General features: G+C 35.6%; 1 long non-coding RNA gene and 1 pseudogene across 1 annotated transcript; both read right to left on the bottom strand.

The window, feature by feature from the left end:
• LOC118163310 overlaps nt 1–18628 on the bottom strand; it is an 84866-nt pseudogene extending 66238 nt beyond the window's left edge.
• A 930-nt stretch (nt 18629–19558) lies between these two features.
• Nucleotides 19559–24366, bottom strand: LOC118162111. The gene is made up of 4 exons (XR_004748293.1): nt 24317–24366; nt 22817–22959; nt 22457–22588; nt 19559–19812 (listed from the first exon to the last, which is right to left on the bottom strand). It is a non-coding gene; the product is annotated as an uncharacterized LOC118162111 (long non-coding RNA).
• Between the last annotated feature and the right edge of the window lie 1352 nt (nt 24367–25718).

Genomic DNA, 25718 nt, shown 5'->3' with positions numbered 1-25718 from the left:
TCTTTAACTAATAAAGCAGACTACAGAATTATTGATTATCTTTTCAAACTTGGAGAGTAAGTGTTGTTAATATCTGTGCAGCACAAAAAATATGAATCTCTGTTTAAACAAACAAAACAGAGCTTAGCTTTAACCACAGAACCACAATCTATTTTCCATAGCAGCACCAATGTACTATGTTTAGCAGAACTGTTGCTGCATGATGTCCTCCCATAACCCTTGCATTAAGTGTTAGGAGTCAGCACTACAACCATCTCTAAAGAGCACTTGCAACAATTTCATGTAAACATTAGAAGAATCATCATTAATTACTTGCTCCCCACAGGAAATTTTACTTACTCTACTTACACATGCTGCATGGTACCCTCAAAGCACACATTTCATTGTAGCTTTCTAGGAACTCCTTAAGTACATTCTGATCCCTTCACTGGTTGGTAGCAAGGGGCTGCTCTGCTGTTTGCAAAATGGCAATAGATGAGCAGAAATTGCAGCAGTGCTTGGTCTTTCACATTTTACTACAAAGCGAGAGGAAAAAAAAAAAAAAAAAGAGTTAAAAATTGCCCAAAACATAAAAACATAGCACTTTTTTTTTTTTTTTTTTTTTTTTTTTTTTTTTCTGAAAGAGTAGTCCATTAATGTAGTGATTGACCTACCCATGAACTATCAGTGCACACACACAGTGCCTCCAAACAGCCAGGCTTCAAGCAACTATTAGAAAAGCTGTCTATGCCTTTAACTGTTCATGTCTAAACTATTTAAAACTAAGGAACAATAATTTGTTTGTGACAGGAAGTTACTGCTCAATCTAGGTTCACAGACTACCAAATATTTTAAATTTTCTATTTTGATGTCATTTATATACTTATTCTTTTTCTTTTACTCCTTTTTCTCTGGCAAATGGAAAATAGAAAGGAAGAAAAAAAAGTGTCAGTAAACAAAGCTGATGTTTTTCACTTTCCTTTTTTTTTTTTTTTTGAATAAATTCAAATATTGCCCCCCCCTTATCCCAAACTGTCAAGAAAACTTTTTTTTTTTTTACTTTTTTTTTTCTTTTTTTAATGAAACACATGAATTCAATATGTTTATTTTAGTTCATGTTTCTGCTGCTTTGTCTGGTGCAAAACGAGCATGCTTTCAAGTGAAAAGTTTTTGAAGGGCATGTAGAAACAGTTATGTGGTCCTCACTTGGTATTCCTCCTTGGTATTGGCACCAACATGCACTAATTCCAGAAGAAACTATATATGCCATAACTACTATATAATACCTGACACTATTTTTTCTTCCTTCTGCCATGTCTGATAAGATGAACAATACTGAGAAGTACTATATTTCGCTATGTACGACAAGTTAAGGAAAAAAAGCATACATTACAAGGCTTAACTGAGAACATCAAGGCAAAGAAACATACTTGTATCACAGCTTATATGTGCAGTGTTCCCACTCTGAAAACCAGATAGTTGCATTATCCCTCATCCACATGTGGCAGAAAGACCAGAATGAAACCTGTATACCTATTTTATGTAAGTCTTGAAATTTACAGTGCACTCTCTCTTGTAGTTTAATTCTAAAAACAGATACTTTTTTTGTACTACCAACAATGCTCACAGTTCAAAAAGCACATGCATTTTACTGATGTGCTCTGATGCCCAAAGGAGAATATAGTTTAAAATTAATTGAAAAATAACTTAATTCCATTTATATATCTCTCTCTATATATATACACAGACACGCACACAGTTAACACTCAGGTTAAACTATTCAAGGAAGGAAAAGTAAAACAGAAAGAACAATTAATCAGGAAAAACAGAAGCATATTCCTGTGGTTGGAAGTACAGAATTTGGAAACTGAGAAAAAAAAGACTACAATTTGTTTCTCCACACACAATGAAGGACATGAAGAATCATGTCCACAGACATGTTGCTACATCCCCATCCTAGCAAAGGTGTTTGCTTTAAGTTACTAAAAAAAACTGCAACAGAGATATCTGAGGTTACAAGGTCAAGGCAAGAAATTACCCCCTCTGCAAAAGACTAAAACCAGTCAACTCAAGGGGAAAGCTTCCTTGGTTTCCCCTTATCACTTTCTCTGACCCCTGCTTTTCCTTAGTAAAAAAGATGCTTACAGTGGGGGCTGAGAATGAAAAGATAGCATGCTACTGCTACTTACAGTTCCGGTAAATAAGAGCTTTCTATATCCAGCTTTCAATTCATCGGCATTAGGCAAAATATTTTCAAGCTACATACATGCCTCAAAATGCCTGTGCATAGCGTCCATCGTCATTTTATGAAGGGAATTATAGTCTTTGCTATCCATCAGTTTAGATATCAGTCAGATTCTCTCCTTAAAGACATTAACCATACTGACTAGATATATAACACGTGTTACACTTGAAACTATATAGCCTTTAAAATGAACTAGAACTTCTCTGTAAATTAGCAAGTTCTTCAGCCAGCTGAGTCTGCAAAAGTATAATTAAAACAAATGCCTGCTCTCCATGGGCTGGCACATGAGGTCAGTCATGGTCTCACAAGCTGGTGCAGTACAGGACACATGCTGCCAGGATCTTATGGATCTTATGTGTTCACTAGCCCCATTTTGCAATACCATGCCCACCCCCCAACAAACAAACAAAACAAACAAACAAACAAAACACAGTTCATGGTGAACAAATTAGCACTTTCAAAACTATTCAACCATTACCCAGAATTCTTTCCTTAACAAATCCCATGTCAGTATGGGTGCAGATATGATGGAGATGCCCTAGCCCCTCATGCAAACTGAGAATGTGTTATACCGGGCAATGGGCAATGTTATCAGGAGACCTGACAAATCCATGCCTCCTTGTTCACTCTGTCCATGGGGTGGGCAGACAAAAAAACTATTCTAGGGGAGTCTAGTCTCCAGGAAGTTGCTCTTCCCTTGGAATAGATTTTGTCCTTCTCTTGTCAAAATAATAAGTAAGCATAAAAAAAAAATGCAAACCATTACTCTACTTTCATTAAATATCTTTTCTATCTTAAATATCTTTCTATCTACCTAAGCATAATCATCTCAAGGCATAGACTATCATCGTACAAAGAGTATCTGTTCTTCAGATTTGTCCACAAAGATTTATCTCATTAAATATTAAAGAACATCAATAATAGAATGTCTTCAGGTAAAAAAAATAACCCATGATACAGACCTGTAAGACATTGGAGAGGTCTCTCAGGTTAAAGACAGTGGAATTTAATAGCAGTAGGTGAGAATTTTTGAACTGCTGTCTTGTGAAACCGTGTGGTTGCTTGTGTGGTGGCTGGAATATTCTTCAGTACTGATGGACTGAAAGCATGTCGCTGAAAGTGGAAACAAACTAGTTTGCTATAGATGGTAGTCAGGGAATCTGAGGAAAGGAAGTTCAAAGAAACTACAGTAAAATGCAGTTGAAAATGAAAAGGGAAAAAGAGGGAAATATTCCTTATCACAAGCCAGCAGATAAGAGTCAATGGAGTGTTAAATGACAATACAGCCTGGTGAAAACAGTCACCTGTGTGTCACAGGAAATACTTCATTTCTAGCCTCATCCTTGGTGCAGTTGCACAGCAGTTGCATGTCTGGCTCAGAGCCTCAAGGGCACATCTGCCAGGTGAATTTCATGAGACTGCAATTGCTACAAAATTCAGTGGATTCTCAGTATCATCATACACATGGCTTCTCTCTCTATTTATCTATAGGAACAGCAGGATTTGAAACCTGTGCTAAGCTGCAGATATGTTTTCTCCTATCCCCATTAGTTTCCTACCTATTACAGTGATAGGGTAAATTATAATTATCTCATGTATTAAATAATAAATACAGAATTGTTATGACACTTAAAATCATACCTGGAGCTTAGGGTGGATTATGAAGCTCCCAGTATTTGGATTCGCACAGGCAATATATTGACAATTACAAACTTCTTTAATAGTTAGTTTCTGCCTATCATACCTGATAGAAAATGTAGCTTGCTTAATGCTAGTGACAAAATACTGTACATTTTTCAAGCTTACCCTCAGTAGAAGAACCAACATTACTGCCCTACAGGAAACTCTGGAATAAAAATGGCTGTGGAAGTATCAAATTAGGATGGTCACTTAAAAATGTTAAAAACAAAACCAAAGAAGCAACCCCCCTCCCCCAGTTGCTAATGCAAAACATGGAAGTTCAAATCAGTTTGAGAGTGCAGCCATGGTAGATAACAACAGATAAAATGAACAGATCTCACTATGAAAAAAATGGCAAAGATCATCTTCATGTGCATGAAGAAAGTCTCTTAGAACTGTGTAAAACAACTGGAACCAAGCATATTTCAGAGAAACCATTATACAGTAAAAAAGGCGGCTTAAAAGATCATTCCTTTTTTTGCTCTATAATACAATAAATACTACTTCTGGCTCTCCAAATGATACGGCATAGATCTAGGTAAATTTAAAAAATAAAAGTCACTTCCTTTTAAAATGGGTTTTCAGTATCAGGCAAGTTTGAGTTACAATTGCCTAAGTCTGTTGACAGCCTTGTTTCTTCAGAAAGCAGCATACAACTGAAGGAGGCCAAGCAGCTCAAACAAAAACAAGCAAGCAAGCAAACAAACAAAAAACTACAGCAAAAGGAAAATTTATTAATAATGCAGGTATTCTCTATTAAATCAATAAATCCTTCCCACAATTCCATATTTAAATGCATCTCTTTCTCAAAGAAATACATTTTTTCCCTGTATGTGTACAACTAAACTCAATTAAATTCTGCTTTACTTTAGAATTCTCAGATGGTTATGTCTAAAATTCCTAAGTGGCAAGGTCAGTTCTTCCTCTAATCTGAATTGCTTTATAAAATATATAGATTTTTAATTTTGTGTTATGTTTTGTTTCAAAAGGAAAACTCAAAACAGAGAAGCATGAATGAACAGAAAAGCAGTGGTAACTCTTTAGAATGAAAGTCTTAAATTTTTTTGAGAAAAGAAAAATACTACAGGCTCTGATAGCGTATAACTCTGGGAAGAAAACAGAAGGGCGCTACCACATATTAGCTTTGCACAGCACTAAATTAGACACAATTCATATCACTGAGCTGGAGACGCTTTAGATTTGAGCAGTTGCTTCATTTTTTTCTCTTTATGCCTTGTTCTGTAACAAAATATTCTGCTGAAACTTGTTATTGTTCTTTCACAAGATGAGATATTGCCTAATGAAAAGATTATACAATTTAACTGAATATACATTAAAAGAGCAAGAACAGTACAGAAGTTATTGGTCACAGTTGGTCACAAACCTAGTGATATCACAGGACATGTGACAGTAAAAAGAATTCTCTGAAACAAAAATTTCAAGGATGGTGTACGTGTGTGTGAGACCAACCTGAACACATCAAAGAACAGCACTGAGAAGGTACACACAGCCTCCTAATACTGAACTATCATTGTAAGCATATAGCCTGCCCCTTTGTCCACCTCCTTTTGACAATACACTGACATGTCTGTATGATTTTTTTTTTTAATTATTATTATTGTTGATCACTTCTCTCCTTTACTCAACAGATAATATTTTATTTACAGGTGGTGTGAAGAAAACACAGGATATAAGTAACATGCTTGTAAAAAGAAGCCACTTGTATTTATAACAGCAACTGTAAGTATATATATAAGATAGATCCTGTATCAGAACAAAATACAATATTAATTGGTTGATTTTAAATTGAAAACTTCCTCTTTTCACAATACCTGGCAACAGGATACTAATATATTAATATATTTTATTTTCCAAATGATTTAGTTTAGTTTAGTTTTGTTTTGGCAGTTGTTGGTTTGCCTTTTTTTTTTTTTTTTTTTTTTTTTTTTTATGGTGGGGGGAGTTGCCTTAATTGTCCAAATCAACTTCAGTGTGCTTTATTTATTTATTTATTTTGAGTGTGTATGTGTATGTTTTTCTTCTCATTACAGAGAAAGAGCAATTGTTCATTTGAACCAGTACTGTAAAAATTCTGCAGATTTTGCCTTCTGTTTTTACAGGGTGATGAAGAGATAGGTAGTATCATAAGATGTCAAGCTGCAGTTTAGAGCATCAGCTTCTATACCTCAAAGATGCATGCTGTCATCACAGCCATGCATAGGATGCTCCACCAAGTCCAGCTGAAGAACACTTTTCTTCCAAGACTCTCTACAGCCTCTCCACTTTCTGCTTCTCTTTTCTAAAACTGCTCAAAACTCCAGGAAGAGTATGCTTTTTGTTGCTGTTTTTGAAGTAATTCTTGAAGTTTTTCATTTCTATGTGGTTTAGGGAGCCTATCATGGACCACAATTCTGAAAGTTATCCTATAATTTTTGTAAGAAGTAAATGCTCTTCAGTGTTCATAATCTATATGCTGCTGAATCAATACATGAGGTATAGACCATATCTATCCACTTTAGGCATATTCAAATCATCCATAAAATAGATGAGTTTATTTCCTACTGGGCCATAGTTACATCCAGCTTTTTACTTCATTTTTTTCAAGCATCTCTGAAAGATCACACAGCATACATAAAAATGATTACCATACTAAGTAATGTTGAAACTAAACAAACCAAGAAATCAAAATAATGCTGGCTAAGATTTATGAAATATTTCCACCACCTATGAGTGTTTTCAAACTATCAAAGTCCTTAGGAATCAATGAAACTCACAAAACGCCTTTAAAAATTATCAGACTGCTCTTCTGAATTCCAGAAAATTCTTATTTTATTTAGTCTGACTGCTTCATGGCTTTTGGAAATCTCACCACATATCTGCATGCTTTGGAACTGAGATGCTTTTGCATGTGAAATCCCCAGGAATTTGACATTCAGCAATTTTACTACTGAAGTAGTTTATTTTCTTCTTCTCCTGAGAAGGATTAACGAGAACTTATTTATCTAAAGGTATAAAAATATATAACTGTCATTTAATCACTATGGAATATTAAGCTGATTATATAAAATTTCAGCCTATTCCCCTGAGGTGCTTACATAAGGTTGAATGCAGACCATCAGATAAACTTACTACAACAGTGAGCAAATTAATTCAAATAACTTCACTTATTCGTTACATCTGTAAAATCCTATGACATAAATTAGAGGCTTATACAGTTAGAGGCTTATACAGTTTTTAGCCAACTTTATGTCTTTCCTTACAGATATAAGAGGAAGAATAACTACAGAAAGCTGATATCTTGAAAATATAAGTGAAAACTACTTTTTTTTAGACATTATTAAAATATTGAACTTTAGTACAATATTATCCTCATTTTTTTTTTTCACTTAGTGAAGTATTCCACAGGATTCAACCTTTATGTAAATTTGACTTCAAACCGCACAAGCAGATCTTGTTTTTATTTTGTGCATGGAAATAGGATCCTGCAGAAATCACTAGGAATTTATTAGAACAGGGCTGGAATCAAAACATTTCATCTCCCTTCCTATTACATTAATTTTTGCTGTTTAAATGATCATATAAATGTTCTGCAGAAAATGAAATCACAGGAATAGGTGGACTTCAAGGTAAAATTCTCTGCATGTTCTAGTGAAAATGGTTAACGTATTTGGTTAGCAACCTAATTTTGGAACCATTCTTGGTTTCATTCATAGCAGGAATTTGAAGCAATGGTGTTTATGAAACTTTAATGAAGGATAAGAAAAATGATTATTTCCATGTATACTAAGTAGAATAGATTATACATTTTGTATATTCCAATGTTGTGGATAACAGATATTATTATTATTTTTCCTTAATGCATTATAGTAGGCTATATGCTAAAATCTTTTTGGCTAGATAAGAAAATTGAAAAGTAAACATACATTTTTGATTATTTTCTTAACATCAAGGCAACACAATCAAGAGATCTTGTAGGAAATGAAAGCGGCAGTTTTGTAGTGACATATAAATGCTCTATGTCATAACTCTACTGTAGTTCTGACTTGTTGCAGACTTTTTAGTTTCATGGCAAAGCAGTATGAACAAACATATCACTGCAAACAGCTTCCATTAGAACAAAAGGGGTATTGTGTTGTCATCTCAGATTCTTTAAACAGTGAAATAAATCCTTTGCATACCTCAACAGTGAGTTTGTCATGCCACTTCAAGAAAGGTAGCAAATGCTTTCAAATACATTTCTGTCTAGCCACAGTCAACTAAAAGAATGGTTACTGACTGTGAAGAACAAAAGCAACCACATGGAGAGTGAAGGTGCACTGGAGGACAGCACAAAAATGAAGAAACTTAGTGTATTTGCAGCTGGATGATCAAATTTGGGGAAAAAAAAGCTGTCTGTCTGTACTTATATCTTAGGAAAAAGAAGACTATTTTATTCATTTAGAAGAGGTACATATATACCTGTACTTTAAACCCATAATTAGGAACACTTCTTCTTGATCCTTAAACTTACTCAAATTTTAAAGTGTCCACAATTGTAACATATTGATCCCACTATATTTTTTCAAATACTGTATTATTACAGTACAATAAGGAAATATGTTTCACTAAACCCCATTGTACTTAAATGTTTATGCAAATTTCCCTGTGGCACTCTTCCAGACTTTAGTACTACTGACGATCCCAAACTTAATGTACTGATATTAGTTTGCATCAGAAACTGCCATCATCAAGTAACATTTTGAAATTTTCTGATTTTCTAGAGAGAGAGCAGATGAGTCATATGCCTTGGGGAATGCTAAATAAAACCCAGCACTTCATGCTAATCTCACCCACTCTAGCAGATAGCTCAAAAGAAGTTAAGCAGATAGAGATAAGATGGGAGCTGGCAGAAAATACCTCAAATTAAAAGTGATATGATATGTAAGAAAAATTTTTTAACCTCTAAACTCTGGAAGGAACATGGCAACATGAGGAATAGCTGTACTTCAACAAGTTCAGCTTTTAAGCTCTTGTTTTTGAGCTGAGACTTAATTGCTCATTTGTGTAATTTGATGTGGATGTCTCTTCCCATTTAAACAACAACCTGATTGTTCCAAACAATTTCTTGGAGAGGTAGCCAAAAATATGTAAGGCAGGCATCAAAATATACTACTTGAATTCATTGTATGAGAAGAAGCATTGGTATCCACAAACACAAAAATAACATAAGAGGCCGTCATTCGGAGCGATATATGACAGAACAAAATTATATTGTTACAGCTTACCAGAAAGATGTTGTAAACACAATGGAAAGCAAACACAATATATTTGGTCTGCATTGTCATGCAGTTCACCCACAGCTAGGAACTTGCACAGGCTTGCTAGAAGAGCATTTAACAAGAGGGACTTGGCTGAAGAACAGTGGAAAGAAGGAAAAGCTGCAGATAGAGTCCATTTCTTTGTTAATCTGTTAAAAGAAGCAGCAGATGTTTTACAGTAGCAACTTAAAATCTGAAGGAATAATACTAACATTTCATAGCAAATCCTTAAAAAGTACAGTTAGTGGCTATACACTTGCATAGAAAGCCCCTGTGATGCTGCCTTTACCTATTTGGTTTATTTAAGAAATTTCCTGCACAAAGAATGTATAAACTTTGGCCTAGGAGCCTTTTTTTTTTTTTTTTTTTTTTTTTTTTTTTTTAATCAGCTTCCTTTTGCAATGGGAAGTGTTATGCCCTTGTGCTCTAGTGCCTTGGCCATGGTTGCTGCTGGAATGGCAATCATTAGCTAAACAATCCTTACCAAAACAAGAATATCTGAAAACTTTCTAAGGCTGCTTCCCCATTAAAGAAGTTTTGACAGTTTATATTCACTTATGATGTCTCTGTGGAGCACATAAGATTTCTTCAAATCTCTCCATTTTGAGGGTAGAAAGGTTATTAAGTTGTTTTAACGTAGGATTCCAATTTAGTATGAATTTGGAAACACTTCAAAGAATGAACTAAGGTACAAAGTAAACTGAAAGTGGTATTTGCTTATCCAATCTGAATATAGAAGTAATCAACAGGAGGCAGTTAAAACGTTATTCTGTAGAGATCTGTGGATTTAATACTTTTTAAGCCTAGTGACAGTCTGATTGAGTGACATTGCTGAGTGAGCAGCAATGTAAGAAAGAGACAGGAACTGAGAAATTCTCAACTGGGTATACAGGTAGGAAGGCCATAGCCATTCAATTCTTTGCTTCCCTCTGTGTACTGGGTCTGGCTGGGATGTTAACTTTCCCTGCAGCAGCCCATACTGTGCTGCACTCTGCACTTGTAGCTAGAACAGCAGTGGTATCACACCGGTGTTGTGTTTGCTGCTGAGCAGTGCTGGCACAGCATCAGGACTCTCTCTGACCCTCTTAGGGGGTGGGCAAAAAAGTGAGAAAGAAACATCAGCAGGGCAGCTGACCTAAGCCAACCAAAGGGATATTCCATACCATATGATGTCACACTCAGCAATAAAATGTGGAAAAAACAAGAAGAGGGGAGGGGTGGGCTCTCGTTGCAAAAACGTCTGTCCTCCTCCTGAACACCGGCTACGTGCGTTGAGGCCCTGCTTCAAGGATGTGGTCAAGCATCGCTCATTTGTGGGAAGTAGAGAGTAATTTATTTCCTCTGCACTTCCACATAGCCTTTACTTGTTTTGTTTTGTTATTCCCTTTCCCCCTCCCTCTTCCCCTTTCCCTTTTTTTCCCTTTAGTTGAATTGTTTAATTAATAATTATATTTCCTTAATAATATATATATATATATATTCTCTTTAATTAAATCATCCTTATCTCAACCGTGAGTTGTTCTTTCCTTTACTTCTTCCCCTCCTCATCTGAGGAGGGGGAGTGAGAGAGCGGTTGTGGTGTTCAACTGCCTAGCACGGTAAAACCACCACATTCTGCAATCCACCATCCTGAAAAACAGCTGTACTCAGTAATAACAACTCTACAAAATTTTTCACCTTTGAGGGAAGATAGGATTCTTGCATCTGCATGGAACTTACTTTGTAACATTGCTGATGGTGTATAGCAGTTGAGAGGAATGTTAGACTTGCTGCTCTCTCCAAAGACTATCACCTACAAAGAGTTTGTCCTACTCCAGGATTTCCAACAAGCAGGACTGGTTTGCCTGTTAAAAGTAAATCAATAAAACATTTGAGAGGTGCCACCTCAGATGTGAGAACAAAAATAAAATGAAACTGGAAAGGAAAAAAAACACACACATGCACAACGCAATTTAGTTTTAAAAGCAAACTTTGATTTCTGTTTTTCTCCATATATGCCTAGGACTGAACTCTAAAAGGGGATACACTGTTCTTTCATTTGAAAACATAATTGCAGGAACAGAATGTTCTACTGGATCATTTCTTTTGTTCATAATATTTCTACTTGGAAATTTGTACTCATTTTTTTGTAGTAGGAAAATTTGAAATCAGGTTTTAACTGAAATGTGTCAATTCCTTCTCAACTTTTACAGAGTGCTGGTGTCTCAAAAACTGGTAAAAGAAACAAAAGATTCGTTCAACAGGCATTTTGTTTATTTTTTCAATTAATATTTCATTTACTTTTAGGTCTGGCATTCAGCATACCTAAAGATATTTCAGCAAGCAGTTGGCAACAGTTTAACTTTACTTTGAGCACCTAAAACCTTCACTGCCTGTTACAGCTTTCTTTTCCAAGCCCTATATTTTCCTACCAAATATTATACTACAACGACAACAAAAAATCTTATTTCAGGATAGCCAATAATGGATAACATCTTCTGATCAGCAGCTGTATGTTTCTATATCCATCAACTTTTAATCCCCCTAAGGAAAATTCCTACTTATCTAAGCATTTAAAAAGACCTAAAAATTAATGTAACCAAAACACTAAAAAACATTTGAAAATACTGTATGTGAATCATAATAATAAAAAAAAAGAGCAAAAGTAACTAAATACCCCAATACCCCATGAGGCAATTAAAAGTTTACTATAGCTCATGCTTTCTAATTCTCCACTCACAAGCATGTGCCATACTTCAGTACTGAGTCTCTAAGCTTCACCTCACAAACCTATCAGATTTATAGTAATTTTAAAGCTTTATTTATTTATTTATTTATTTATTATTTTATTCTACATAGGGCCATGTGCTCGATGGATGTTTCAGAAATACTGTTCCTTAAAAATTAAATAGCTTTAATCCTAACGCCTACCCATACCATAATATTTTCAGGAACAGGAGCAACAGTTTTAGAGTTTGTAAGGAGGCACACATTTATCAAAGAGAACAGTCTTGTTAGCCTTTTTGGATTGGTGTCTCCTTTATTCTATCCAGCTTGCAACATACTTTCAAAAAAAACAATCAAACAAAAAGGTTGTTTTCCAATTTAATGAGGGAGAATTTGAAAAGTAAAATTTCTTCCCTCCAGGTTTGAAATGTAAATTGATTTGTTGAATTTTGAAAGTTTTATGTAACCACTTTTAACTAAATGTATACCCAGTGCAGTAGTTTGTGACATATAGGTGCCACCAGTCTTAAAATATTTTTCTTTGTTCATGTGAATGTTATCATCCTGCTGTATTTCTGAGAGCTACTTTGACAGCTGAGTATACTGGTATATGGTTATACCCATTTTCCTTGACTACATCTTTTATTGTAGAGAGGGCAAGGAGAAAGAACCAGATGATGGTTTGCTCCTGCTTTTAGAGGGCCAGACAACAAAAAGCAGGTGGGACCAAGGATTCCTTTTTTTTATTTTATTTTTTATTTTTTTATTTTATTTTTTTCCCTTTAGAACAAAGTACTTAAAATACAAGTATGTAAGTTGTACCCAAGACCAATGATTATATGACACCCAAATTCAACATGACTGGCACTGCAGACATCTACAGTCATATATATAAAACCCAGGCTAGCTGAAAAGTCTGGTTCTGTACAGTTGAAGACAACTGTACAACTGTAATAAAAATGTAACTCTACTCATCTACTAGTTCCTATCACAATCAAATGAAAAGTCCTTTTCGTTATGCTAACTATAACATATGCTTTAGGTTAGCAGCCACATGCCTTACTGTCCCTATTCTAAATGATTAGGCAATTTTATCCCCTACTTGTGCTCACAAAGTATTAGTCAAACACTGCCTAAACCAATTATTTACTCATTCACGGCTATTCTGTTTGAACAGTTTGTTGCCTACTATTTCCATCTCTACACCCCTGTTTGCTGTGAGAGATCATATTGCCTCTCCATGTCCACACCAGTCTTCTGATCCTGACCCTCTTGAAGCATCTTGAAGCAACTCAAGATGTTTAATTAAATTCTCCTACTGACAAGACTTCTCTGGGAAAAGTGTGCACTGAAGGCTTCTCCAGTTGTCCTGACACACTACTCTCAAAATGGATAGCTAGAACTAAAATGTTGATGACATACTGGAGTGCTGAAAAATCAAATTTTGTCATGAAATTGTAGTAATGCTGCTTGAAAATAAAAACACTGATTGAAAATATTCGACTCCTTTTTTACTATAATTTGTACAACTGTTCAGGCTTAGCTCAACAAAAGACAAAAGGAAAAGATCACACTGGACTGCTTAAATTAATGTATTGTTCTTTTAACTACTAAATTCCCTTTTATACATGGAGACCCATATTCTTTAAAAAAATTGTTCTTCTAATTAATTTGAATAAAGCACATGTATAAAACAAGTCAAAAGAGGACTACTGTGATCAAAAGGGGTAGGAAGAACAGAAAACCAAGCTGGTGTAAACCATGATGTCCTTAACAGTATCAAAGATTGCAATAATTATTAAAAGGGACAGGGAACAGTAGCCAATTTATTCACTTATTGAGTAGTCTGGATAAGAGGGAAAAATAAAACACTTAACTTATGCTGAAATCTTCCAAACTGTATTTAACAATTTACATAACCCATCAACTAATTTATCTCCCCATTATCAAAGTAAAATAATAATAGTGTCTACTCCCATTAATCTTCAGGATGCATCTTAAAAATGTTAATTAATATCATCAGATACTCATGGATTCCAGCCCAGGTCCTGTGTGTTCAGATAGAGGAGGCCAGCTCTGGATCCTGTAGCTGGGGCTGCAGCTTTTAAATGGTGCACCTCTAACAGTAGCTGCATTGATGGAGTCACATGCACACGTCCATTGCTTGTAAGGGTCAGAACCTAGAAAGCATCAGTACATCTCAAATGCAGCTAAATGAAGTTTATTCATACATGGCCATGGTTTTTGCTTCAGAAACAGAGAGGAGGACAAATTCAAAAGGTTTTACTTGATCTTGTGTTTTTCCACAGTTTAATCCATTCAAGAGAAAACTAGCCTGCTTCACCAAAGAGAGTACTCCTGAGGGCTGCTAAAAGCAGGAGAAGCTAAATCTTTCTCAATGTCAATAGAAAGAAATGATTGAGAGCAGGAGCCTAAATGTGAGTGCTCAAAAATGTCCCTTGGAAATGATGCTTTCTAGTCATTAGCTAAAGTCAGGCTATGTGGATAACCCCAGACAGACACCTTTCGAAGTAACCTGAGAAGGTCACCACATGGAGATGGGCTTAAGTTCTTAAAAGAGAAAAGCTTAACAGAATGGACCAAACTACAACAATCATTCGAAAGCTACATTTAGATTTTAGATTTGGATTTCATTACATTGCAACATTTTGGCCATACAACAAAATTGGTTTCACAGCGTAGCTAATGAGAAGAGAATAAAAAGTCTAGATACTACAGTTAGTTCTTAAACTCACTTAGATTTCCTAATGCTAGCCTTCCTTGCTACAGTGATGTGAGGACTTAATCCATGAAATCTTAAATCTGTTTTACTGGAAGGTTTCCCAAATGCTGGTTTCAATAATCTTATGATTGACAACTTGAATTACATCAATTTATACACTAGGAGGCACAATGAGCCTTACAGTGTATGTAGGAAACTTGAAGACTTTTTGTTGTACACAGAGACAAGCAATGTATTACTCTGATGCCAAAGCATCTCTTAGTAATAATGAAAACCAAAAGAAATGAAAGGAATGGAAGAAAAAACTGTCTTCAGAAAAACAAAGAAAGGGGAAAACAGGTAGAGAAGAATCTAGTGCACTTGCTTCCCAATTGCTCACCTTGTTATCATCTATAACAGTATTGAGTGACTCAATCCACATGGAATTTACATCCCCATCCCAAACTAACCATTTTGACCCCTCATGGGTAGTATTAGTTTGCTCTCTCAGAAGAAAAGACAGCAGAATATAATTTCCATTGTAAATTGTATTTCAACAAAATCTCATCACTTTAGTGCTTAAATAAGAGCACTGTACAACAATTAGAACTTCAGGATTCCTAATGCATCACCGAAACAAGAAGCTTGCATAGCATAAGGAAACCATGCTTTGCTTAGTAGAAGGTTATTCATAGTAAAATAAAAAATATTTTCAGTGAACTCCTGATACAGCAGAATAACTGCATTTTATATAATAAGGACCTATCTCTGTTTTGGCTACAGGAAAGCATGTTATTAGTCTTAACAATATTGGTGAGATACAGAAGGCTTCATGGGTCTGGAGAGAAAAAAAACTCACCCTCTTTGGCAGCTGAATCAGCATCATTCAGTTTAGTACTTTTCTAAAGCAGCCTGTCCTGCTTCCAGTCTTTCCACAATTACCAGTGCTCTGTATTCACATCATATTGCATTAAAAAAGAGAAAAAAAGCCAATACAATAATTCAGTCTCTGATGCCTTCTTTGAATTGACTATTTTTGATAGAGAACTATGCTTCTAGGAACAGGTCCTAATAAGAAGGACATGTGCCATTTGCCTTCTTTTTACTCTCGTGTTGCACTGTGTATAAAACTAAACAGTTCATCAGCTGTCAGAGCTTTTGGGTTAAAGCCATTCTAAATGGACTTTTGTTGCATGTTCACATAGGTGTAGAGCAGTTTTCAGCACCTAAAGGGGATGGAGAGGCTGCACATTACATTAAACTAGATACAATTAGACATTAAACTAATGACATTAAACCTAATTTCCATTAAGTCTAAATACGTAGATGTAGAACTTAGTAGCATTGTTTAGTGGTGGACTTGTCAGTACTAGATTAAAGGTTGAACTAGGTGATTTCAGAGGTCTTTTCCAACCAGAATGATTCTGTGATTCCATGACAGCAAGGGAGAATCCCATTCTGATACAGCTACACTCCACAGTCTATCTTCTCTAATAGAAAATGTTGAAAGAGGAAGAAAACCTCATACCGGCCAAATTTTGTAAGAGGAATAGACATTATCTGTTAGAAATACTTGCCTAGTGTTTTGGCAAAATATTCCACTATTTCTGTCTAGAAGTCTAATTAGATCATCCTGCTTCTCTTTCCAGAACAACGTATTACTTAGTCTATCTGTCAAATAGCATGCTCATTACTTGTTGCCACTATTAATTTTCCTTTGGTATTTGCAAACAACATATAAAATGTTATGAGGAAATTGTACTTTTGAGTTTTGCCATCACACACCACATGGCTGACTGGATGGTCTGAACAGCATGTTACCATACAACAGCCTAAAGCAAAGGCAACACACCCTGCAGAATGTTTTCTGCAAAAACCAAGGCAATTTCTTTGCAATGTGAAATCAAAAACTCACTGTGTAGGTCAACAGGTACCTTGCTCTTTCCAGTCCCTGCATTTTGAACAGCAAACATGGAGTGACACACTGCCAGTAGTTCTTCCAGCTTCCAGCTGAACAGCCTGCCACACAGGAGGGATACATAGTGAGACCCTTTGCTGTCCTGTTGTCCTCTTAGCAAAAAGAAGGAAGTATGCACAAAAGTTCTCTCTCCCCTCCTTCCTATTCCCTTTAATAGGAAAAAGGAATTTAGACCTTCTCAGCACTTATCTCTGCTGTACTGATGTTGCATCAAGCAACAACAGTTGCCTTCCAAAAAATGGGAAGAGAATTGGCTTTTTTTTTTTTAAAAAAAAATAAAATAAAATAAAATAAAAAATAACGCTGTTACTTCAATGAGTGAGAACAAATCTTATCATTTTGCTATACACCTATACACACTAATATTGTGCCAAACAAGGGATATAGAAGAGTTACCACAAATTTGCCAACACTTTAGAGGATCACTTCAGCAGAGTGCATTCCACGCTTAGAACAGTTGTGCACGTATAACTTGGTAAAATATAATATCAGCCCACTAAAGTAATATTTCTAGCAAAGAACTAGTTCTGTGAGAAACAGAATGGAAAGATGGAAAGAAATGCTTATAAATTTCTGTCTTAGTGAAGAGCAACCACACTGACTATCTGAAGCATAAAAGGAGCGAGTTCATTCTTCAGTGGTTATCTGATTCACCCAGTTAGTTGAAATCAGAACACCATAAAGATGACTGATTGGAAAGTTCATAATACTCCAAGGTATAGCTTATTGTCTTTTGTCCTTGTCAGGATAAAGGAACAATATAGACTGGAGCAGTTTTTGTGGTTGTTTTTTTTTTTTTTTTTTTTTTTTTTTGTTTGTTTGTTTGTTTTTGCTTCCTCCCCCCCTATAAATAATCACCAACATTCACTAAGCTACTGTGTACAAGAATTCGGTGCTGTAAACAAACATGTTTGTCAGTGGAGACAGCCTTTTTGAACAGATATATTTCCTTATGGATATATTTATCATACTGAGTTCGTGTACTGCCATGACAAAATGCCTTTGAAATACTGAGACTTTGAGAATGCCTTATCAATAGTGTAACATACTCAAAAATAACCTTCATGTCTAATACAACCCATTTGCAATTATTTTGATTGAAACTCTTACGGGGAATAATTAAAGGCAATGAATTCTTTTACTTTGAAAATAAAGCTCTCTTCAGGCTACAAGTGAAGCTCCAGGGTAAATTGTTTAACCACCTGCTCAAATTACAGGTTCCTTATCCTTGGAACATCCAGAGCTGGAAACAGGTCACTGATCAGGCCCATGAATATTGGGTTATCATCTGTCACTATTTTAAGCAAATTTAAGTCTCTTAAGGCTCCCATAAGCACCTGGAAAAGGATGCTAAGCCACAGATCACAAGAGCATTAAACCCTTCTCTTTTTAGGGTTCTGTTTTTATTCAGACAGAACACCAGGAACAGCTCCTACTCCTGCACTCTTTTAAATGAAGGTTGTACCTGATCCTCAGGTCTGTTCCTGTTTCTTTGTTTCAGTAAGCCAGTAGCTACCAGAACTGACTTGATAGCACAAAGTCCCCAGTCACAGTGGTCCTGGGAAAATATTTTAACAAATGACGTTAGCACAGGAAAAGAAACCAAGTGATAATGTATAAGAAAACATTAAGTTTAAAGTGACACCTCTTTTTTCCCTGTGTATACTGTAGCCTTGCAGTGTTTTTAGGCCAGTGTTGGAAGTCCATCAAAATAAAAGCATAAAAAGGTGAAATGTGTATGTCTATCTAGTTTTTAATATCCCATCTATTTTTACATGGCAAAATTTGGAGCAGAAGTAAAAAATCCAGGATGATACTATGAGAATATGGTGTCATGAACTTTTGGATCCATTTCCACCTTGGTTCCTCCAGTGACAATCTCACAGTAACAGACATCATTTACAAACAAAAGGTGCTGACTCCTCTGGAGGGATGGATTTCAGAAGGAGGCCACACACTGTTCTTCCAGCACAGATGCAACATCTCCTTCCTCTTCTTGCAAGTTGAGCATTTACTTGGCTCAAGATGTTTCAAAAAAAGATCAATAGCTTATTAATCCTTAGGTTCATGTCACTTTGATGTCTGTTATTATTATTATTATTTTTTTTTTTTTCCACAGGGGTAAGCTGTGGGTAGGAACTATGCAGAAATGATCTCAAAGACCAAGTTTTCTTGGGAAGCTGTCCTTTTTATTTGTCATTCTCAACACTTACTCACAGGCTGTATTCAACTACATCCTCATATATCTTCCACTGTATTTTAAAGTATTATTGTATTCGATACCACTACGGCTCCATGATTAAACAAGGCAAGCAGAAAAAATGCTGCGAAACATCTAATTTGACCTGATGTTAACAATACTTTTCTGTTTCCAAAAGAGAAGACTGGGTAGACTAGCAACATATTTTACATCAAACACCAAAATTAAAGGACAAATGACACAGGTAGCTATTCAGCCTAAAAAAAGCTTAGAAACATATAGTGAGGGAAGGGCTTAAAAAAATGTAGATTTCTAGGATAGCTATTCTGAATATAAATTCTTCCTAGGATAATAATTATTTAGCACTGCCTTTTTTTTTTTTTTTTTTTTTTTAATAAATAAATAAATAAATAAATAAAACAGTCCTTCACTGTATTCACTGGCAAAAGTTTAAACAAACATTAATTCAAACAGAATACGTCAATTGTTATTTGTAATAATTTAAAGTTTTTCTCATCTCCAAGAGGTAGTTATTTATTTATTTATAATACAAAAACAAGGACACGATTTAGTTCAGCCATCCCAGGTACTAGGCAGCGATTTACAATTTTTTAAACATGAAATTAATGCATTACAAATGTGCCAAGGTCAGATAATTAAGGCCATATTATTTTAAATTTATATCTGATGTTAAAGTAGGGATGGTCATGTAATTTAAAGTGTCTTAAAAATAAAAGGACCATATAATTAAAATAATAGTAATTAAAAAAACCACAACAATTATTATACAATGTCCAGCTGCACTGTTTCCAAGTGAATATGTGTTAATTAAAACATAGCAAATGTAGCAAAAAAGAGACCCTCACCTGTTTAGAGAACAGTTCCCTGCAGAGAGTATACAAGGTGCTAAACTTGCTGGCTAACAAGCACACATCAATAAACCCTTCAACAACCAATAAAATTTCACAGATCAGTTCAATGTCAGGGACAACCATGGCACAGGGTCTAAGGAAGAAAACAAACCCCCTAATCCAGATACACAGATTAGTACTTAAACATGATAAGAATAAGTCACTTAAATCAAATGACTGATGTGTGCAAACATTTTTAAAAACAGAGCTCAAGAGAGTCACAATTAAGAATGTCAGTCAAAGCTAACAAGGACCTTACTTCAAAGCAAAAGGAGCTAATTAGGAACCCTTGATTGTTAGCATTCAGTAACAGTGCTGTACACAAAGGAGGCAGCTGAGAAATGCAGGGCTTGCAAGACAGGTACTAAGGATACTTCAAGCAGGCAGTCTGCTGCAGTGTCACTTGCTATGAATGACCAAAAGATATTGCCAGGAGCAGTGCAGGGCCTGGAAGTCAGGTGCTACACCCTGCCATTGCTGAAATGGCCATATTTTTTTAAAAGGACTTGGATTCTTGGGGTTGTTTAATGCTCTTATACAAGGTTGGGTTTGCCTTTGGAAGTTCCAGTGTTTATTTGTTTCTTCTTTTTTATTTTTATTTTTATTTATTTTATTTTTATTTTATTTTATTTTTTTTTTATTTATTTTTTTCCCCTTAATTTAACCATTAGTTCAAACTTCTGGAACAAAAATACAACAACTCTTCTAATGATATAATTCACTAAAAGCACTTGCGGTGAAAGATATTGTCCCTCCAATGTTTGCTAAGACCCAACTTTAGGGTCTTATAAGACCAGTTTGACAACTGGCCTTTCTCAGAATGCCATAGCAATGCTGCATGCAGGCTGCATCCTTCAGAGCTCAGCTACTGTTACATCTACATTGCTGTGTCTCACACCCTGTTACAGCTGGGGAAAGATCCCGCAAGGTTCAGGATATTAAGATCATCTGGATTAGGAAGATTTCACTTCAGAAAATGAGTACTGAGCATTTGAAGAAAAAGCAATGTTTTTGCTAGGAGCAGAACTTTGCCCCACCTTGCGTGGGATAAAGAGAGGACTGATGGAAACCTCTCTAGAGACAGTCTTTGCAGAGGCAGATGAATTCAAATCCTAACCTCCTCCTTATAAGCAGATGTTGCTTCCTGCTTGTTATAAATTTAGGCCCAAAGAACAAGAAAGCTAATTGCTGCTGCCGCCCAGGCCTGCCATCTGAAGCAGGATGTTTGGCTGATGAGAGGAGATGTGCCTGAGTGAACAGCTTTCCAACTTTAGCAGACTTCTGTGTCTTTCTGCTGTGAAAGCACGAAGGAATATGGTGTCATAGGTAAAGCAAAAATAATACAAATACCAAAATGCTGGTCTATTTTAATAGATAAGAAAGTAACATCCATTTCAACTTGCTCACAGAAGCACCAATGTGAGGACCAGTTCTGCCCTAGGTTTCTATCTTTTAAAAATCAAAGGGGTTTACTGCTCAGAAAAGCAATCCCAGATATCAAGTCTATACTTGTGCCTCTCCAGACAGCCTGACAATGCCTTGCAGCTTGTCCTATTAAACTTCAATATGTTGTGAAATGAATTCAGTGAATCAAATTGTTCTCAAGTCTTGGTTAAATCAGTGAAAACATCAAGGCAAGAGCATAGACTTCAAGTAACAAAGCAAGTTACAACTTCTTTTTAAGCAAGCTCTGCGCTGTTTAAGTCAAAGACCATCATCACATAGTTTAAAGCACAGTTCCAACACTTGTTGGAATAAATTAGCATCATTAATTCAGTCCCAGAACACCATTTTAATATTAACTCACTGAGTGCAAAACAGTGAGTTAAAAACTCACTTGTTGCAAAACATAGTCAGATCTTTTAAAATCTAAATTTCTTCATTGAGAGACTGGCGTTAAGATATAAGGCATAAATATGTACTTTAAGAAAGAGATAATGTGTTATCCTGCAGTGTCCAAAAGCATATGAAATTGTTTGCTGTGTACCATACTTTTCACAGCTTCTCACCAATCACACATTCAGGAGCTTACTAGGAAAGTGTATGGCTTCAGTTGGAACTGGTAGTCACAAAACATCTGTGGAGGCATACCTATGCTCATGGCAGAATGTTATAGCTAGGCACTTACACAAGTAGTTAATTTACTAGGTTGAACCAGCTGTAAGGATTCCCATCTATGGAATGTATCCCTACCACTAGACAGCAAATATTCTTGCTTGTATATGTATATTTTAGTGCTCACAGGTATATGCATATCCTGGGTTCACAGTGATAAATGTTCTATCTGAGAACTTCAGTGTAATGTTTTGCCCAACAAAAATCTTTGTTATCTTTATATATATATATATTTACTGTTTAATTAGGTGTAAACAAGTGCATAATACAAAACCAATCATCAGATGACAAAGGTTTGTCTTTTCCCAGATCACGTCTCGCAAGGTCCAAAAGCAAATGGCCAGGAAATTTATGCTAGCAGAGCAAACGTAGTGGCAATTCTCTGGTGGGCACCGGCTTTTAGTAACCTGTCTTTCTACTGTCCAGCATATAACTTGGATAGAAAAGTTTGTACAGTTAGGGCAACAAATAGTGCCTACAGCTGAAATAGGAGGAATTAACTTAAAATATGCATTATAAATGCAAAGAACAAGAGTAAAAAAGGAAAATTCAGATGGCTGCTTCTCTGAGGAAAATATAATGAGGTCAGTTCTTCACATGGTACAGGACAGAGGTACACCCACTCAATACAGCCAAGGCAGCTGCTAGAACTGAAGATTAAAGCAAGTGTAGAACACAAGTCCATAAACCCTACAAATAAAACAGGAATGAGACTGACAGGGATTAGGTGGTCTTGAAAAGGCCAGGAGACAGCACTGAAGAAAGGAAACAGAGGAAGGAGAATGATGTGGTACAGTGGAAACAAAAAGCCTGTCTCAAAAACACTGAGAAACCCTGGAACCCTGAGACTTCTTGAAAAAATGAATCCCACCAAAATTCTGGCCCATACCATGCAGTGATTTCACATGGCGTGACTTGAACAAGGCCGGAATTTCAACAGCAAACCTTTAATTGCATTCCTGTAGGGCCAGGAGGTTACTCACATTTATTACTACATCTTGAAAAGGAAGTTATGTTGAAGTAGTATATCACACAGGTGATTTAATGTTATTCTCTACTCCCTTAATGCATTTACAAAAGACTTCTGATGAAATTTGCAAGATTTTACAGATTCAGTATTCGTGGTCTGTAAAGGACAAAAGAAAAAAAAAAAGTAGTGAAAAAATACTTCTTTTTCTTGTTCCTAATTGCATTCTGAATCATCTTTACTTGTATTGCCACCACCAACAGAAGTTCTGCTGAGATGCAATTGAATTCAAAGCAGCAGATAATTTCACTGGGCTTCTTACTTTTCTGTATCATATCATGATGAAAGTACCAATGCAATTATAAAGGATGTATCAGTAGCAACACTTGGAATGAAATTGTCTAGTATCCCAAAAGGTTTTTGTTTGTTTGTTTGTTTGTTTTTGTTTTAAACACACCAGAGTTCAATTTCTTTACGGCAGGAAGATGTCATCTGCATGGAGAACCAGATTATCGTTCCTAGCCCATCCTTTTTAAAGCAGAACAAGTCCTAAAGTCCCCAGCACAGATTACATCCAGTCAGGAAGCAGAGACAATGTGAGACAGTGCTGTGCTCTACTTGAAGTCACAGAACCAGCAGCAACCACAGAAACATAGCCTTGCTACATCACACAAAGGTTCATTGTGGATCTTTTTCATAGAAGCTAGCAAAAATTATTTTTTAAAAGAAACATAAAAAAGCTAGCCCAGGAGATGGATATCCTGGGAATATAAGCCACAATATACCACAGATCCATCAGACAGGATTTACTAAAACAAAACTTTGTTGCCTAATAGTTTCAGGTAGTGCCGACTTGCATTTCTATTATGAGAGACCGTGAACAAAAGATGAATCTTTGTCCATCTCTATTATAGGGATAATTTTAGATACCTCTGTCAGATTTTCCTCTCCTTACATGTGTCTTTCCTATTTGTATTTCCAATATGGCAGATTTTCTAAGTTGGAAAAGAAAACCAGACTACTTAAGTATTCAAAGGAAGTGGAGGTAAACAAACGTGAAACAAAATTCCAACAGCAGAAGCTACTCTTCTGAAGCGGGACTAAAATAAATAATATTAGTAATATTAGAAGGAAACTGTTTGGTTTGACTCATAGAAAAACTACAGTTTCTGCTTCCTTAAACAAATACATGGGTTTAATATTTATATCTATACTGCTTTCATACTTTGTTCTTGCTACGCTAACATGGTCGAACTCTGGTAGTCTTTGCTTTTACCTTTCATCTCAGTTCAGAATGGTCCCATGCAAAACCCAGTAATCAAGATGTACTCAAAATGCTCATGAGATAACAGAAACTGAAACAAAAGACCTATTTATTTTTCTTTCTTTTTCCCATAGATGCTAATAGCAGCTAATAAGACTAAAATTATTAAATATGCCACCAATATCCTTTTATGAGACCATTTTCACACTGCGTTGTTTTTCCCTGAATTAAGCAAGAAGAAAATATCAATACCTATTTCTTGTGGTAATCCTTCAGAGATGATTCCAAATCCTCTTCCTCCAGCCTAGTGAATCCATTCCAAATCCTCTTCCAGCCTAGTGAATGCCATTTCTACATCTGAAACCCACCAGATTTTTGAACAGGTAAGCGAAACCTAGGTTGAGTAGTCAAAAAGTTTTCTCTGTTTTTCTTCATAGGCCATTATCCTGATGTAGAGACACACTGTTTTGCATACAGTTTCATCAAGGTGTTGCAACCAAGACTCTATCTTTTGAAGGAAAAAAAAAAAAAAAAAAAAAAGCATAAATCTATGCACATAGTATAAATGCAATGTTTTATATTAACAAAATAGGAAGCTAATTTCTTTAACACAAAAGATTTTCTTCACACCATTGTTCTTTACAAACTTGAACTGAGAGTTTTTCTGACTGTTTGCTTTTTTTCTTTTTTTTTTTTTTTTTTTTTTCCCTGTTTTCTCTTTCCACGCTGGTTCTTCAATAGGATTTAATTCTGAGGAGCCTTTCCCAATTACTGGGATAACAGACATTGTCTGGTTTTACATATCCATTTGACTGAAGCACACAGACATACTGTCTTAGAGCTCCAAATATAAAAGCCTGAAGTTTTTGTGTTCTGCAGAGACAGAGTAAACACAGACAATACAGTCTTTCCTATGTCTCCAGGCACTTAAATGTAGTTGTGTCTTGGAGAAACTATCTCTAAGAGGCAACCTGCATATATTTTCCCATTCAATCTCTGGCCTCCCTGCTGAGACAATCAATCATTAGAACTACATGCAACATTGATTTTATGCAATGTGAATGCTTATCCATTCAACACTGTTGTGAGAACAATAAGATATTGTCTCAGAAGCTGCTGATCTGTTCTTTCTGACCTACCACTACCCAGTTAGCATGCATACTGGCTGGCCAATTAGCAAACATGAGGCTCAAAAACAGCTAAACCCATGTTCAGCTGATAGGGGACATGGGAGAGAACTTGAGGTCTGGAGAGGTGTGCCTTAAAGGATTAGAGAGGAGGAGAACTGAAATTGTTATGGAAATGCAGAAGAGAGAAGTATGAGGAATGTAACATTTAACCATAGGGTTCATTAGTATAAACTATTAGTATGGGTTCAACGTTCTGTGACTTTCAGCACATTTTTTCTTTTTTGATTGCTCCTAAACACTTAACTCTCTACACTTCTTTATAAGCTTCCACACAAAGGGCAACTAGATTATTTATTAAGTTATTAGTTTATTAGGCAGCTCTGACCAATGTAATAATGATAACAATATATTGAAATTTGGAAAATATATTTGTAATTTTTTAAAATGATTTTTTTTAAGTTTCCAATTTTAAAAGTGACATTTTGTGCCAGTCTAAGTGTCTATTTAATCTACATCCCAAAGAA

The sequence above is a fragment of the Oxyura jamaicensis genome, chromosome 2 (assembly GCF_011077185.1).
Source record: "Oxyura jamaicensis isolate SHBP4307 breed ruddy duck chromosome 2, BPBGC_Ojam_1.0, whole genome shotgun sequence".
Taxonomy (NCBI): domain Eukaryota; kingdom Metazoa; phylum Chordata; class Aves; order Anseriformes; family Anatidae; genus Oxyura; species Oxyura jamaicensis.
The sequence above is the reverse complement of the archived record's forward strand: the minus strand, read 5'-3'. Positions and strand labels throughout refer to the sequence as shown.